Source organism: Chaetura pelagica, unplaced genomic scaffold (genome assembly GCF_000747805.2).
Source record: "Chaetura pelagica isolate M959 unplaced genomic scaffold, ChaPel_1.0 scaffold116, whole genome shotgun sequence".
NCBI classification, from domain to species: Eukaryota; Metazoa; Chordata; class Aves; order Apodiformes; family Apodidae; genus Chaetura; species Chaetura pelagica.
In genome coordinates, this window is record NW_009953655.1 from 154474 (window position 1) to 169884 (window position 15411).

Genomic DNA, 15411 nt, shown 5'->3' on the forward strand with positions numbered 1-15411 from the left:
TGTCTGACATATGCCACATACGTGAAAGTCCTCCTGCACAGTCCATGTTCCTTTCTTGCTGCTGGCAGGTGATGTGAAAGATTATGGTATTTATTGGTCTGTATAGACCTCAACACCGTTGATGTGAAATTATGTGAAAATACAGCAATGGATCTAGTGTGGCTTGAACTCTCAGCTCAGTCTGTGGGATGAGTTTGAAATAGGCTTTTTTACATGCTCTGAAGCTGGGAAGTGGGAAGGCCAGACCAGCTGCCATAAGAATTCACTAAGAAACGTTACCTATACAGTAAGGTGGTGAAACGGGTCCTACAGTCTTGCACTGCTGCTCCCCCTCACATGAAGTGGTGTCTGTGACTGCCAGCTCAGTCCAGCATCCACCATGTGTGTCTCTGCTGCAGCCTTTACAGCTCTGCTGAGGGGACAGAACCTGTTGGTGACAGTAACTGACAGAGGAGCATCCAGCGCAGGTGCGACATTTGCTTTGCCCTTCATGTGAAATGTGACCATGCTGATCCCACTGCAGGGGATAACACTGCCTGCTGCTTTGTCAACTGTGACCCAGATTTTCCTGCACAAGCACAGATGTGCTGGAAATGCTCTTAGCCCAAGTGGGGAAGGCTTTCTTGCATGCACATCACAGATGTTACTAGTCCTGGTTTGGTAAGGAAGGATGTTTTACCCAAGTAGAAGTTGTGGATTATAGTTATGGGGCTTTGCCTTTGCAGCTGCATTAATACAGTATTTTGCTTTTTTTGGAACCCATTTCACTGTATTAAAGCATTTAGAAGCATTAACTTAGTAAGTATTGTGCAGGTAGAATGATTTTTACTGCTCTTTTACTGGTGAGAGCACCAAGGCACAGAGAGATCAAGTGATGTGTCCAATACTCCAGAGAAAACCTCTGGTAACAAGTAATACGCCTTGATCAATAAATTAATAGAAGATGATCTGGTCAGGGGACTTGGGCATTATGTTTGTGGTTTGTTTTATGGATTTGTGATGGGGGTGGGTGGATCTAGTGGGAAATGTCTCTGCCCATGCTGGGTGGTTGGAACTAGATGATCTTTAAGGTGCCTTCCAACCCAAACCATTCTCGGATTCCCTGATTAAAATAGATGCTACCTGAAGCAGTCAAACAGCCAAAGGCTTAAATATTCTCAATAATGACCCTTTCAGTGCTGTTGTCAGTGTCATTGACAGCAGAACACAACAGCCAAACTGCCTAATTCAGGCTACTAAGTCATGCATTATGCTACCTAAAATTGGCTACTCAGTCCCGGCAGAGAAATTTAGAGGCAAGTTACTCAACCTGTGCTCCACAGATGGCTGACAGTCCACAAAACATCACGCAGTCCAGGAGAACATTTCAGCACTAAAACAGACCTCTCATGCAGACACTTGTCATTTATGTACTAAGATTCAATCAGGTTATACCACATTATACTACATTTTTAGTTACAAGTTTTGTAATTTTAACTGCTGAATTGCAGTTTTGTAGGATACTACAACTTTTCAACATTTTAGTGATTCCATGTGTCTTAGTTATCATCTATCCTTAAGCAATAGTGGGATATAAAATGACCTGTATGTATATTTCAAAGGGTCAGGTTGTCCAGTGATTAAGAAAGGTTGATAAGCACTCTTTTGTGTTTTTCTTGCAGTTAGTAGAGGGAGACATATCTCTAAGAAGCTTGCATTAAAAGTGTTGTGTAGAAAGCTGTTTGGTCAAGAGGAAACCCTTGGTACAGAGAGGACAAAGGAGGTCATATAATCATGCCTCCTACTTCTTGAGAAATTGCTTCTACATCCTAAGCAGTGCATTTACCTTTCTGCTTCCATGCTTTCAGCAGACAGAGGTGATATCTTGGGAACTTTCAGATTAATCATAAAAGTAGTTGAAGCTCCAAGTGCTGCAGTATTGGTCAGTTTGGAACTTATGTATGTCAAAATTTCTGTGTCCTCATTAGGCAGCTAGGATCTGAGTCTAGTTTTCCTTTTGTCTGACTCTGCACTTGACCTGATCAGGGACACTCAGCAGATTTCAGACAGACTTTGTAGATGGCTCAGTGGAGGGATGCATCCATGTAAGCAGGCTCTTTGCAAACAAAACACTAAGATGGTAAAATATCACTTGTAGTACTTGTGTTCTTGAAGTTGACCACATGCTACTTTTTGCAGAAGAAGGTGTCACATACTTCTGGTACCACTTGTATGCTATTTAGACTGTAAGCTTTTTTGGGCAGGAGGTCTTATTTAGTATTTTTGATTTTACAACACCCTAGACAATGGGCTTTAGTCTCCAGTTGGTTCTGTTCTGTAGTAATAAAAATAATATTTTAATAAATGCTATTCTGCCTTCTAGGTGAATCATTTATCAAACTGATCCTGTGCTCCTTGGTAATTTACTTGTAACGGTGTTTACTGGTGCTATGTTCATGTTCTGTTTTGGCATTTCACATGTATGTGGTAAGACAAGATCCTTACTCTGAGAAACTTCTAATTTAAACTGATGAAATACAGGCAAAACAGATGGTGAGCAGAGTGGTGAGAAAATACTAGAAGTGACAAAACTGAAACTGTCTTTTATCTTTCCAGGACTTGTGTGCTTCTGAAGAGAGGGACTGAGATAACAGGACACGCCTGGTTATTCTGCAGGCAGGATTAGACACATGGGTGGTACTTTCCCAAGCTTCATACATAGAACCTCTCCATCTTTTGATATAAACTTCTGAGCAGGCATATCTTCTTAGCAGGGTACCTTGCTTTTTGTTTCTTGTAGACACATTTTGCAGGATTCAGAAGGAGAGGACAAGGGATTTTAATTTGATGGGGTGGTAAAGCAGCAACCTGCAGGCTGATAAAAGCTGCCACACAGCCAGAAGGTCAAGGATGATATTGAAGGAGAGAAGTTGGTTGTACAGTAAGTAGAAATGAAGAGCAAGGATTATGTTTCAGAAAGGACACACATTTATATGGAGGCAGAGGATTGGGTGTCAAGTTGGAGATTGATTCTTGGGAGAAACAGGGGACAGCTGGCTTGCTGTCATGCTTAGAGAAGGTTTGTTTCTTCAAATGCTGCCTACTTGCTTGCAGTGAGCCATGCTGCTAATGCACTAATTGCTAATATATAAACAACAGCCAATACCAAAGGAGGAATTGATCAACTGATCAATAAAGCTGCAGTCCATCTTTCCCCCTTCTCTTTCATGGAGCCAACTTTTGCTTTCCAAAATAGCAAATTTTGCAGGGCAACAAAACTAGCATTGAAGAACCTATTTGTGAGGAGCTAATACTTGTCAGGTCTGGAACTTGTGCTTTTTTGGACAGGTCCCATGGATGCCAGGGCAATGTGTGTAGCCTGCCTTTGAGTCTCCCAAGCAATTCAATGCTATCAGCATCAACAAAGAGTTGCAGCTCCTGCTTGGGAAGTACTATTCTGTTGAGTTCATGCTGTTGCTTCCTTTAATTCAACTCAGCTAAGCTCATTTATTCTATGTCTTGTTTCCAGCCTCTAAATAAATGTTTTTAGAGGAAAGCCAAAACTTGCCTCATGCTTTGGAAGGGGACTTATGACCAATAAGCAGCCTTGTACAAGGGAGGAGGGTAGGACTTGTGCTGCAAATTTTGCATCGGAATACCAAGAGCCTGGATTTAGCAGTACTGCAAACTCCTTGTGGGAAGAGGTCAAGTTATTTATTCTTTCTTAATTTGGTACCTGTAAAATAGGCTTAGTGATAACTTCTGTCCATCCAAACTATCAGTTCTGCTTTACATGTGGTATGATAGCCTCTGATGTGGGCATGAGACACATTCTCTGGAGCAGAATTGGAGGGGCAATGTTAATATGAATTTTGAGCTGAAGTTTCCAAGCCAGTTGTTAGAAGATCAGAGGTGCTCTGTAATGTTTTGCCATAGACTGGACTCTATTGTGGCAGTGCTTTCCTGACTGTCAGTCCCTGAGAACACTCATACAGGAGTGAAACCAGGAATCTTAGGTGGCATATCATGAGCAACATCCTCCTAGGGAGGATAGATGGGAAGCACCTGGTCAAGGTTGAGAGTGGAGCAATCACAGCAAGATGACCTTCGCCTTGGGCCTGTTGTGGATGAGCAGTTTGAGACTGTCCAGCCTCATCCTCCTTGAGGATGGGCTCAGCTTATCCTGCTGACTCTTTTGCTGGGATTTGGGAGGACATGTGTCTGTGCATGTCTAAACATAGACCTATGAACCACCTGTATTATGTGACCCAGAAGAAACTATCCCATGTTATATCAGCCTGAATAACACCACCTGGCTCTTAAAAGCTACCTGCAGAATTCATCGTGACACCTGAAGGAGAAAGACAGATGCTGGAGCTGCCCTGAGGGTAACCCTAAATAGCTTTAGGTTTAGTGATTAATTTAATGGGAAAATAATTGGATGGTTTCACTGGGCTTGTGCATCTGGAGAACAAGTGCAAGACTGGTGGTTATATGGAAATGACTTGATAGTCCATGCTTAGATTCCACTGAACCATGTGCCTCTGCAAAACCCCCCCACTATCCTAGCAGTTTGTTGTTGTTTTTTTCTGGAAATCATATCTGAGAGGCCAGAGGTAGAGTGGGGACAGACACCAAATGACACTTTCTCCCTTCCAGATGATCTATCAGGTCTGAGTTGAAGAGCATTGGCAGGACAGCTTGGAGGCTGTTTGCATCTTTCCTGGCTTAATTGCACCAGTTTTGCAGCTGAACAAAGGATTCCACTTTCCAGGTTCATTGTTTTCACTCTGCTTGTAAGGATTTTGGTCAAATTGGGAAGGTGAAGCTGTTTAGAAAGAGCATTAATAATTGAATTGAGATATTCAGGGGAATATACCCCGTAAGGCTGGATTTGTGGAATTTAAGTAGATCATAATAATTTCCATGGCAACACACCCTGGTGTCCTATATATAGAAAGGGTCTTTCTTGTGGGATCACATGCAGGGAGGAAGCTGTTCTTTAACAGATACCTTAAAAAAACAGACATTGAAATGAGTACATAGTTTCCTGCATAAACATTGTTGGAATTTTCTCATGTTTGTTATGTTGTGCTAACCTCTCTTCATACCTGTCAGACTGCAATCAGTCAAACCAATCCCTTGCTGACTCTAATGATTTAGGGAGAAACTGTGATCTAATGATCCTTTCTCAGAGTATCATCTTGCTCTTACAGATATATCTGTAGATGTATATAGCTCTAACTGTCAGGTGTCTGTAACAGACTGCTATGGTCATCTTAAGCAGGTCCACTTGAACTTCTTTGCATTGCTGCCTGTTCCCTGTGTCTATGCTAGGAGTCTCCCATCTCAGAGCATCACAAGAAGCTTGTTTCATCAATATTTGGATAGCATTTTGAGAACCTTGTACAGGGTGTAACAGCTGATTTAGATGGGAATTTGTAATGATGGTCCAACACCTGAACACTGAGTGAGAGTTGATTAACCATACATTCACTTAGAAGATTTGAAGATGGATTCTTAAATCTAACATGAATTGTACCAACTCTTTTTCTCTAATCTAGCAAGGAAATAAGGGTATCATTTTGCTCAAAGAAGACTTGCAGGCACTTTATCAGAGTTACAGAATCCCTGTGAAGTGAAAAGTGATCAACTGAAGAGAAAAAGTGAAATTTAATAGAAAAGTTCTTAATCTTCTAACAAAAAAATCCACACTATATGGGGAGAAACATCAGTTCATATCTGGAGTAAATGCAGCTTCTCTGTTTTGTCAGTGGAAGTAGGCTAAGTGGGGCATTGCCAGATTTTAACAAGAACTGCCACAAAAATGCCCACAGTCCTGCCTTGTGGTGAAGCAGAAGGATCAAGGGTGGATGTTCTGCAGATACAGGGAATAAATAGCTGTGAAACACTGATCCAGTGCAACCTTCAATCATGTTCTCATCTTTAAGGCAATACCAGGGCTTCAAGTTATGTTCATAGAATCAGAGGATGGTTAAGGCTAGAAGGGACCTTAAAGATCATCAGGTTCCAACTTCCCTGCTATGAGCAGGGACACCTCCCACTAGACCAGGCTGCACAAGCCTCATCCAACCTGGCCTTGAACACCTCCAGGGATGGGGCTTCCACAACCTCCCTGGGCAACCTGTTCCAGTGCCTTCTTACCCTCATGGCAAAGAATTTCTTCCTGATGTCTAACTTAAAGCTCTCCTCTTTCAGTTTAAAACCATTACCCCTTGTCCTATCACTACCCTCTCTGGTGAAAAGCCCCTCCCCAGCTTTCCTGTAGCCCCTTCAGGCACTGGAAGGTGCTCTAAGGTCTCTCTGGAGCCTTCTCTTTTCCAGGCTGAACAGCCCAAACTCTCTCAGCCTGTCTTCATATTACCTGGAGCAGGTCTGCTGAAGTCAGTGAGTGGTGTAGACCAACCCAGGTCAGGATCACAGGGTTTATGTTTGTATCCCAGAACAGTGAGGGCTTGTAGAAGGTGCCAGCTGGATCCTAGAAAATTGAATATTACAGGACAGCAGTTGGCCAGTTCAAGACACCAGAGGACTTCTGTTCCTTATGAGCCTCAAGCTAAACTGTCCTTTGAGGAGTGACAGATTGAGGATAGAGGGCTAACAAAGACATGATTCTGTCAGGATAGTTATTTTTGTCCCATCTTTCATTTTGGTGTTGGGAATTTTAGGACTAGATTGGAATATGGCTTTACTTGCACTTCAGCAGCAAAAGCCAATCCAATGGGTCATCCCAAAGCCTGTAATCAAAATATGTCTGACCTCAGATCTGGAGCTTTCTGTTGAGCTTCACCATTGAGCTTCCTTCTACTAAGTGTTCATAGGGACTGAAAGCTGAGGATGAAGAGCATGACAACCTTCTCTTTACAGTCTACAGAATCCTAATGCCTTTCTGCAGACCACCCAAGCATGCATATTTTAAAAGCTACTTTAACTGTGTCAGACAGGGAGAAACTGTCATCTTTTATGCTTTGTCCCTGCACCCTTAAGTGAAGATCTGTTACAGAGAGTGCTGGACATGGCAGCACGGTGACTAACCCCAGCATCCCTGATCCTGGCTATCTTAAATCTCTTTCAGTGCTGCTTTGCAGGCTTTCCAGAGCTGACAATTCCAAGCCGTTTCCAGGGCCCAAGGGGATGTGACATACATGACTGATGAGACAGACCCTATGCATATTTCTACACATTTTTCCTAGATCACTACAGGATGAACAGTGGTGGTTAGGAGGCTGCACACAGCTTGAGAGAAAGATTTTGCCTGCTGTCCAGGAGGCAGGACATGCATTTCAAGTGCAGAAATACTATTCCAGATTTTGCATGGTGCTGGAAACTGAACCAGTCGTCTTTCCATGTGGTTTGTGTATGATTCATAGTTAATCTCATATACACCCATTCTGTAAAATCTCCTTTTTTTTTTTTTTTTTTTTTCCTTTTCTTTTCCCTTTTCCCATCTCTCTCCAGGATTTACTTATGGATTAGGTATTTTTCCTCTTTGCTGTAGTGTGTTTTGAGGTGTTTGCACTCAGATGCTATACAGCCACTGAAATAGCTCAGCATTCTTTTTCAATTATTATTCTGCTGATACTAGGCTGTAATAAATCAGATCCCCATTCAAACACTATTGTGTTTTAGGTATATTCTTGAAACCAAGAAACTTCACTCTGGGCAGTCACTCCATAAATGCGGGAAGTCTGTGCAGACACGGATCTCAGGGCACATTTGATACAGCTACATGTTGTGTTTGAAACAATTAACCATTTCATTTCAAAATAGCAATGCTTTGTTTCTGGAAAGTGGCCCCTGCAATGCTGTCATTCTTCTGTGTGTATCTTCTTGCCTGGGAAGGAGGACAAACACTGGACTGTGGCATTTAAACCACAGCATTACAATGAATAAGAAGTAATGGAAAAGCATACATAAGATAGCAGGCAGTGTGGGCGTTCCCACAAAATGTACAAGCTGCCTTCTATAGCAGCTGCTTGCTTAGAAATCTCCATCATGGACTTGGAAGCATTTGCTATCTTTCCCTTTGCTTTCCTCTAAAGTTATTTCTGTGAAGTCTCCATCTGGCTTCTAAGCCTCAGTTTATATTTCATTTTATATTTTGAGTAGCTGCCAGCTGCAAGTTATATGTGCGTGAGAGAAGGTGAAAAGGGAAAAGAGGTGAAGTCACTAAGCCAAAAGAAAGAGAAGAGGCAAAGCCTTTACTGTTCTGAATTGTACAATGTTGTGGATTTTTATCCAAGCCTGAAACAAAGAGGTGTTCCTCACAATGTAAGAATGGAGCTATGCCTGTGTCATGGGCTTTGATCTGAATGCATTTGTGTTTGGGGAAATGCAGAGTAGAAGAGAGTGGTGTTGCTTATCCCTTTTACTCCCTAATGCTCTTAGTCAAAGCCTGAAATTCAGAAAGATAAGAGAAGTCTGGGAGAGATAAAAATTGAATGCAAATGGGAACATAACATCTTCTGTCAGAACAAAGATTGAATGTCTGTGCAGAAATACTGCTGTCCGGAGGCATTAAAAAAAACCCTTGAGTTAAACCACTTCACCTCTTCACCAAATTGTGAGACTGGATTTAAAATCCCTACTTTTATAATATGCACATAGCTGTATCTATGCATCAGATCCTTTGATTTGTACTCTGAGCCTGCAAGACTCCTTGCATGCTCTTTTCTGACAAGCCATTGAGTCTGAGAATTTATTTTGAAATGAGATGTTCCTATAGTCACTTATAAGATTATCACCTGATGAGATTAAATGAAGAAAGGTGAGAATTTGCAGTGCTGTGGTTCACAGAGTGAGATCATCTAAGTGTGCTGCTGGGGGTGATAAAGGCTGGCACTGAAGCATAGCCTGGAAATTGTGACTTCTGATTCCAGGTGTCACATTGGGTGACATAACATAACATACCTGGGCTGTGACAAAGCTGCTCATATCTAGTGGTGAAAGCCATTTAATTTTCAGCATGATTGATGGAACCCATAAATATTAGTATTCTCTCCGGCTTATCTGAATATTTTTACCCTAGGAATCCCTCTGTCCAAAATCTATGATTTCAAGTTGATGTTGTGAAGCTCTTGGTATGAAGTGCTGTACCATGAGATGCTTCAATAGGTACCTGTCCTTGCTTAAGTCTCTTCTGCACTTTAGGTAATAGCTGGTTGTTAACATCTGTTGTGCAGATGAATAGTAGTAATGCAATGAAAATTGGTGGAAGCAGAAAAAACCAAACCCAACCCTTCCTCTGGCTTATCTTTAGTTAAAGACCCAAAGTTCACTCACTAAAACACTACAAGGGACTGGAGTCCTTGGTTTAACAGGAAAGCATTTAACCTGTTTAAGCTTCATGAAGAAGCTATGGTAAGACAGGAAACCAGCAGAAATTGAACAAAGAAATCAGATGTTAGTCAAGAAATGCAAAGCCTTGATATATTAATGAGATAAAATTATTTGGGAAGAGCAAGGAAAGAATTGTCTTTTTGAAGAAGAATAATATTCAACTGTGGGTTGAATCATGATGTAGGAAAGTTAAATAGATGTCAAGAGATTCCAAAGTTCAAAAGAGAAGCCTTGCATTTTAACAAACATCCCAGAGTGCTGAGGAAATGTGTTGAAATTCCAGTATTTCTGTCTTGATATATATACATCTGTGCACATGCATTCTTTATTAAGCAAAGAACAAAGACATTTTGGAGTCCTCTGCAAACTGCATGAGCTATATCTGTCATGTGCACCTGCAAAGTGAATTGCAAGTCAGAAATGTTTAACTTGAGCTGTGGTTCTGTGCAACATGCAAGTGTTGCTGAGGGAATGCCATGAATTGGAGAGGCTATGCAGCAGCATCTCCTCCTGAGAGTGTATTAGCACACCCACACTGTGTGCTGCTATGCTCTAAGCCAGAAACAGTCACAATATCCTGCCTAACCTGAGCAAGTTAAAGGCTCAAGAGAGCCAGTTTTTGCATGCCCACAGTGCATGATGAATGTCCAAGCTGGGCCTATGAGAAACCAATCTGTAAAATGGGGTAGGAGAACTTAACTATTTCCCAAAGGCTTGGAGAGAACTAATTGAAGACGGTAAGATTTGCAGAGGAGCTGATCTTTCTGTGTCTAGGTTTCTGCTATGCACTCAGCTATAATCCTCAAAAGCCTCTTAGAATTAGTAGGTCAGAGAAATTAAGGCTTCCTGAATCCTGGGATGTCCTGTTACTAACACAGGTGAACTCTTTGAAAGTGCTGAATAGAATTCTCCTTAGAATCAGTTTCATTTAATCTTTCTTCATTTAACCTGAAAACACAATTCAACTGCTAGAGGATGCAGTTAGGCACTGCATTGGAGGTTGCCATGTAAGGAAGCCCTTTCAATAAGTTTTAGCACCATCAAGGCTTTGATGGATGTTGCAGCCTCTGATCCTTTAGCATGACTGTTACCCATGTGTATGGGTAATTTGCTTTTTCCATAAGCTTCCCAGCCCCAACTGAAGAAAGGATGTGTCGTTTTATCTCCAGATACATACTGTGGACTATTGTGTTTGGCATAGAAGTAAATAAGCTGATAATGACCTTCCTACTAGTGGCTTTATGCAAGAAAAGCTCATGCAACAGCATTACCATAAAACCATTACATTTTGCAGCAACACTGCACAGTTAATGACACAAGGCTTACCCTGTCCATATGTGGCTATAGAGATAAGGGAAATCTAGCAGTCAGTGTTTGTAATTATTCATTTCATCTCCCTCACCTCTTTTTTTGAAAGCTCTTATGGTAACAGCAATGCAGTCCACGTGAAGTCCCACAGTTAAGACAGTGTGTGACTGTTCTTTATATACTTCCCTTGATAGTCAGGTTTTGTTTTACAGGTAGCTAAGTGAGGTTTGTGCTACTGTGACAGCTCATTTGGAGCAGGCTAAAAGGAGCATTTTCAGAGTCCTTCTGTAACCTCACATCTATTATTGTCATACCATGATCCCAGCTTAGCTGGGAGGGCACTGCTTGCAAAGGAAAGGGTGTGGAGTGGCAAAGCAAGAAGGTTCTCCAAGAAGCAAGGAGGGTCTCCTCATTCAGGGAGTAGTTCCATGGTTCTTCTGCACCTCTGATGATGGGAAGGGTGCAGTGATGTTCTCCAGATCTTGGTACACGATTGGCTTAGTAAGAGGATTAGCCAGCAGGTTGAGGAAGGTGGTTGTTCCCCTCTTATTTGCCAAGTGTGAGACAGTGTAAGGATGGGGTAGTGTGTCACATTTGGGTCTCCCTAGTGTAAGGTAGATAGTAGGTCCAGTGGAAGGGGGCTGGAGCACATGGGTGAGCTGAGTTTGTTCAGCCTGAACAAGAGATGGCAAAGGGAAGATCTTCTGGCTGTTTTCAAAAACATGATGGCTTGTTACCAGAAAATAGAGCCAGGCATTTTGTTGAGGCACCCAGTGAAAAGGTGAGATGCAATCAACACAAATTGCAATAAAGGAAATTCTGTTTAGATATGAAAAAATTACTTAAGAGTGAGGGCAAACAAACACTGAAACTTGGGTCTGGAGATGGAGATGCAGAAAATCTGGCCAGACAGGGGCTTGGAGCAGTCTAGCGTAAACTCAGAGTTGGTCTGTTTCGGATTAAAGACTTGTAGGGATCTCTTCCTACCAAAATTATGCTGTGATTCTAGTCTAAAGGACACATTTATATTTCTTACACTGCTTTCACCACTCCTTCACTTAAACAGTTTCCAGTAGCACACTAAATTATAGTGTGTTATATGCTTTCTCTTCTCAGATGAGAGAGTGTGGGGAAGAAAGGCATTTTCAATGGTTTGGTTTAGTGCTGATTTTAATTTTTTTAATACCTAAGCTGTTTTGTTGATATGGGAGAAAATAGGCCGAAGGTTTACATCTGGCAGGGGGTTGATGCTACTCCTTAGGTGCTGTGTGGGTCTGGTTCTCCTGGAGTCAACCCTGGAGGAAGTTCTCTTAGTCTCCAATGAGCACTAGAGATGAAGCTCCTTGGCACAGAAGCCAAAGCATTGGCTTTCCCTGATGTTCTTCAGGAGCTTCAGTAGGTGTTCTACAAACTGAGCATTGTGGACTAGTTTGTGAATGGGTAGGATGTGAAACAAGACTAAGCAGGGTGCCTGTTATGTTGGTGTGCTTTTCCTTTTAGATGTGAGCCCTAGTCCACTGTCTGTCTGCTCATGCATCCCATAATGAGTCTCATATCCCCAGGCTGTAAGATGTCCTGGAAAGCCTCTTCCATTAACTCACTTTGATGGGTGTCACCCCTGTGGGGCTGGTGCTCTCCTAGGACAGCCCCCGAGGTGCTGGGTCAGGGTATTATTTAGGCTCCCCTAGCTGCTGTTTTTTATCATTTATCCTAACACTATGATTTAGGATCAACCACTAAATTGTCCTTTTTCTTCTAATTTATTTTAATTAGATAATTTTAATAATAATTTTGCTGGTAGTTAAAACTTAATTCAGAGGTGTAGCCAGAAGCTCTGATTATTCGTTAGTGATCCATGGCTTCAGTACAGAGGCTTGTTTCCTTCTGATTACCTTTCCTTCATGTCTAGGTTAGACTGGAGGCTGCTCTGTATCAGTTTAGCTCCAGCTGCAGATCCTTTCCTCCTTGTTTATCTCATTTGCACCATTGCATTTCATTAAGATGCTATCATTAGCCGTATAAAATGGAAGGATTAAAAAGGATGAATGAAATGAGAAAAAACCCTGGAGGAAAGGAGTCTATTAAATTCACACTAGAAATCCTTGTCAAATGCATTTGAGCAAAGACTAGAAGCCTGTCTTTTTCAAGCTGTATGCCAGAGTCTCATATTCCTGTCTTTCCTTTTTTAAAAATGAATTATGCAGGTCCTAGCAGAAAAAAACCCAACAAACACAACAGGTGCCCAGCCCCTCCCTAAAGTGTTGTTACAGAACCCAGAAGAAATACCAATGGGCCATAAAGAGAAATGTGGTTTGCATGGCCTGTGAACTCCCTGCAATGTTGCAGCTGTTATATATAGCATGTGGAGTTCTGATACCTCTACTAACCAAAGCACCAGGATGGTCTGAATATTCTGAAATTACCTGTAGAGTCATCTTGCCTTAGTTTTCCTACACTCTTGCTTTAAAACTGGAGTTGAAAACTGGGTACTGTTCATGTCTGTGACATGAGCTTTCTGTATCATTTCAAGTGGGTCTCACTGTCTTTAAAATAGAGAAAAATTAAATAAAAATAATCAGAAATCAATGGAAATGCAATTGACTTTGATCCTAAAGTCACTAATATGAATTTGAATATAAGCTATTTAAGCTTTTAATGTAAGCTATATAATTTTCACATTGAAATCCTTTGAAATGTGTTATCAAAATGAAATGTTGAGTTTTAAAGGTGGGATAGGTTTTGTTTGTTTACTTGTTTTTTTTCACTTAACTAGGAGTAAAATAACCAGCTCTGGAAGACAGTTTGAGTTGGGTTCCATGTGTTTTTCATGTAGCTGGTCCCTCCAAATGGTTGGTCTTCTAGTTTTTCAGGTTAAAGTTGTGAAGTCCTTAGAGATGCAAGAAGTTAAGGTCAGTTATTGATGGAAGAAATTATGCTGTTTATTGTTAAGCATATTTGTAGAAATGTCCAAACAGCAGTAAGATTTTCTCTGCAGGCTGTTTTGCACCACCCTGCCCATGACTGTACCTGACACCTGTTCCTTTATCAAACTGCTCTCCTTGGCTAGTGTGGAGACCTAATGGGTTTCAGTCCTCTTCCAAGAGGTTTTGGAGATTTCTGAGACCCTGTGCTACTCAGAGCAGCCTTGGGACTGCTCGACTTGTGCCAGTGGATTGAACTGTTGGTAACCCAGGAGTGACATTGATTCCACGGGCAGTTAACATTCTTGATGGCTTAGCTGAATATTTCAGTCAAAGAAGTATTTTGCTTTGGTTTTTAAATTTTATCAGTGAGTTGAAATATTCCTTACACTTAGTTAAGCACTCTGGTAATATTCTGTCCCTAGGAAGCTGAAGTAACATTCCTCTAAGGAGATCCCATATTACAATTGATTTGAGTGAGTTATAGTTTAATTTAATTTTGTATTCCTGTTTACTGTCCCATGAGTGCAACACTAGAAGTCTAAAGCTGTCTTGCATTGGGGAATAGACAAACAGGAGCTTTTGTGTTTCTCACCATCTCTTCAGACAGTGTTAGCACTTAATGGTTTGATGGTGAAAGTCTTCCATGACCCAAACTGAGTTTTAGGATGCACAGAGTGTAAGGTTATGCTTTTAATTGGGATTCCTCTACCTGCTTACACTTCCTAAAAGCTGATTCATGTAGCATCAGTTAAAACAGCTCCAAAATAACGCACCCTGATCTTTGTGGGTTCTTATAAAAATAATGCAGGGCTGTTTTGTTGGTAAGCAATCATTTTTTATACCTGTTTTTAGCCTAGAAATTAGTTTGGTTAGGTTGTATATCTCTGTTTCTTTTTGTATCATGAGCCTACCATAAATCTCTAGGTTAACTCACAATACAGATTTTAAACCATCTGTCATCTCTGGAATATAATATCACTGCTTCTAAAAAAGCCTTTTCCCACATAAACATCTCCCTCTCCACAGTCGGGAAAAGTAGCCCTTCCCATTTAAAACATACCATTTAGTTTTCAAATTGCCATTTATTTGGCTTGGAAAAAGACAGGGCTCTCAAAGCAGGAACTATATAGTCAGTACTGGGTAGGGAAACCATCAGAGACACAGAGATGCTAAGCCCTGCCTTTTTGGAGCAGTGAGGCTGGGTGAAGATCTGACCCGGTCACATAGCAGAGGATGTTTTCTCACCCAAAAGACACAGATTTTATTCTCCTCAGTATCACACTTTGATGAATTATTTCTTCTTCCCTGAAAGGGTCTGAATGAAGCGGTGGGCAGTGCCAGCACTGGGAAGAAAGCTCAGTGCTGTGGACTTCTTTATTCTGTGGGCCTGATGGGCCAAAGCACAGAGGGGAGGAGCAGCAATGGGGCGAATGTCTCTTATGAGGCCCAGGAAACACTATCTCTCTCAAGCAGCTGCTCAGAGCCTCATGTGTGCCAGGCACAGCATTCCTATCGACCCGCAGCTTCTCACCCATGGCTTGGGGCCCCACACCAGCCCTACAGACTCTGCATGCAGACCCTTCCCCATTTTGCCACTGGGCCAGGCAGCTCCACAGAAGGCAGTGTAAAGTAGAACAGACCAGCTTAGTAAGCTGTCTACCTGCAATAAATTTGCTTCCTAAAATAGCTCCAGAGCCTCCGTGTGATATTTCTGTAGCAGCTATACAGACCTTTTCTGTTCTGAAGAACTGTAAAGAGAACTTGGAAGGGTGAGCTGGTGTGTAAGCCACTGCAGTTCTGCCCAGGTTTGAAGACTTCCTGGAACAATAACCCTGGAAAG